Source organism: Poecilia reticulata, linkage group LG16 (assembly GCF_000633615.1).
Source record: "Poecilia reticulata strain Guanapo linkage group LG16, Guppy_female_1.0+MT, whole genome shotgun sequence".
NCBI lineage: Eukaryota > Metazoa > Chordata > Actinopteri > Cyprinodontiformes > Poeciliidae > Poecilia > Poecilia reticulata.
Window position 1 is genome coordinate 2,827,753 of NC_024346.1, and position 3,344 is coordinate 2,831,096.

Here is a 3,344-nt window from a genome sequence, read left to right on the forward strand (position 1 = left end):
GACTGGGGAAAGCTGGAGCAAGCCTAAATAATTACCTCAGGTGTGTCAATTGGCTGCATGCACTGTGTGACTGACTGTCACTCTTAACCAATGGGGCASCRAGGCGGGACTAAGGGCAGTTTTTTCACCCCGGGTTACAGCTGCTGCAAAGTTACTTGTAAGTTAATTTAGTCTTTTTTGAAGTGTACTAAGGTGTTTGCACTGAAAACTAGACCAAAATTACTTTTGTGTTTTTGCAGTGCGCTACTTCAGAGTATGAAGGAGAAAACTTGGCTGTGTTCAACGGAAATCCAGATGCAATAAATTATGCGTAGGTTTAAAATCTCCATAATTTGTTCGTTCAGAAGTTCGTTTCATTCTTTTTTGGGGTCATGCACCCCTCTCTTTATTCTGACATGGCAGGTGCCTGGTTAGGCTTTAATTAAGCTCCATCCCCCGTGCCTCAAGCTGTCACTGTCGGCACCGAGACCTGTAATTACCAGCTGCGACCCAGGGAGCCGCGCTGTTTACACCAGCAGACCCAACAGCTTTATGCTGCTAAGATACGTGAAGGCATTAATTAGACCCTATCTGCCCTGTCCCGAGTAATTAAAGTCAGTGGAAGAGACGTTCATTCACCTTCACTTCTACAAAGTCACTGGAGCGCTGCCCTGACATCAAAGCTGCGTTTAGGAATGATTTGGCATTTGATGGCTAAAGACCTTCAGGGCAAACTAAATATCGAGCTGGTGGACTGATTTAGAGAACTTTTTCTGAATGCCATATTTTAAAATCAAAGTAGATTCATAAATTTGAGAGCCGATAGATGTGGGTAGATTAATTATTATGGGCATTTATAAGCAACTCTTAAAGCATATTGCAGCAGAATCTAAGCAGGAATCGTTTAAATTTGGTTTATCTGACAAACCTAAAGTAAATATGTTGCACCATGGTTTAATTGGGGCACTAGCCCAACCAACAGAATCAAAATAAACAAATTCTCTTGGTAAAATATGATGTCTCATGAAGTTTCCCTCATAATTATACATTTCAAGCCAATAAATTAAATGAGAAGAGTTGTCCTGAGAGGACTGGTTGGGATCACCTGAGCTAAATTTTAAGGTTGGGATGTCAAATGCTTTCTAAATGCTATAATAAACAGTGAAGTAGTCATTTAGTGTGGTTTAAGTACAAATATAAACGCCACACCATGTTTTACCATGTAGTGCTAACACTCTTCACAGCAGCAGAGTGCCTTATTTATCAGATAATAGGCAATACAAAACAAATCTGGGGGCGGAATAGACAGATAATCAGATTTTTTTCTGTCTGAATGGAAAGTCATGTCACCCATGACAAAAACAGCAATAACAGCAGATGTTCACTGAAGATTTTTTAATTACATTTTTTAAAAATGTATTTTTGTTTTGTTTTGAAAAGCATTACAATAGTTTTAGGGTATACCTTTTTTTTTTTTTTTTTTTTTCAAATCAGTGCAAAAGGGCTGCACAGTGGGGCAGTTGGTAGAGCTGTTGCCTTGCAGCAAGAAAGTTCTGGGTTCGATTCCCGGCCCCGGTCTTTCTGCATGGAGTTTGCAGGTTCTCCCTGTGCATGGTGGGTTTTCTCCGGGTACTCCGGTTTCCTCCCACAGTCCAAAAACAATGACTGTTAGGTTAATTGGCCTCTCCAAATTGTCCCTAGGTGTGTGAGTGTGTGTGTGCATGGTTGTGTGTCCTGTGTGTCTCTGTGTTGCCCTGCGACAGACTGGCGACCTGTCCAGGGTGACCCCGCCTCTCGCCCGGTACGCTAGCTGGAGATGGGCACCAGCACCTCCCGACCCCATTGAGGGACAAGGATGCAAGAAAATGGATGGATGGATGGAATCAGTGCAAAAGGGGGAAACTATAAACTAGAAGAGGACCAATTACAAATCAATTAAATTAAAAAATACTTCATCCCAAAGTGAAAATCTCTGGGATTTGGGGTCATAGTTCAGATATTATTTGAGCTTTTACAATATTATTCAGCTGCTCTCAAAAAACTCACATTGTTGCCATAGAAACACATCGTATTGACTGTCCCAAAGTTAAAAAGAAAGAACAGAAATCCTGAACAGCATTCAAAACCAGAAGGAATATTTTTCCAGACATGCAACAATTCAAACAATGAAAAGATTAACTCACATCTACAAGAAGAGCAAGCGGTCCAAGTCTAGAGTTACCACTTGGTGACCCATTTGACATGCTAATTATCTACAAACTTTTATCAACTTTTGAAAAAAAAACAAAAAAACTTGTTAAAACTGAGTGAACTTTTACAAGACGCTCTGATAGTTAATCCACTTTGATCCCAATTAGTGCTTAAATAAAAAAAAAAAAATCTACATTACAACAAGCAAGATATAATTATCACCTGCTTTCAGTTTACACAGAGGGAATTTTCTGCGTGAGGTGTGTTGAAGTTAACATAAGGTCCATAAATCATTCAGATGAGGCTCATTTTGAAATGAGGCCATAATATAAAATATACAATTAATGTGCATGTGGTGATATTCTTCAAATGCAACAGGCACATACAGCATAGTTGGTGTGAAGCCAGCCTAAGACTCCAGTTGCTATGAGGACAGCGTATCAGAGGGGATTAGCTCTTTCTGTAGCTTAACTCAACCTGACACTTTTTCTGCCCAAAGACAAAGTTTGTGGAACTAATTTTCTGATCTACAGACTCAGGGAGAACGCTTCTCTTCACAGCAAGCCAAAAAAAAACATCACTGGGAGCATTAAGAAAAGCAATTTTCTAAAGTCAGCTTCAATGACTTTGCTAAACAAAAACAGTCCTCACATGTGTAGGAGATTTTACTTCAGGAAAAAGCTTTGGCTCTTTTATAAAAGATAGGTTAATTTACCTTTGGTGTCAACGCATTTGAACAAAACAAATTAGCTTAAATGATGGAGCAACTAAATAATGGGGCAATGGAACGAGGGAATAAATCAATAAATGATTAACTGGGATTTTGACCTAAATAAATTAAACAAATATTTCCAGAAAACATGACATCTACAGAAAATCATTTAATTCTTTTATCCCGATACACAATGCCTAAACTAAAAAGTTTTACTTGGATGTGTCATCATTTAAATGCTTAAGTAAAGCCTTATTAGTAAAATTCGACTTTTTGGTCAAAGATTAGCAAAATAAATAAATAAATAAATACATTTAATTTTAAGTGAAAACAAATGAGACACAGCTTCATTTGGCCGAATGAAGCTGGAGTTTGGTGCCCGTCCCTCCATGTTCCTGCCCAGATAAGTGTGTATATATAACTGCTGAAAAGCAGATAATGTGAACTAAATAAATATATGAAA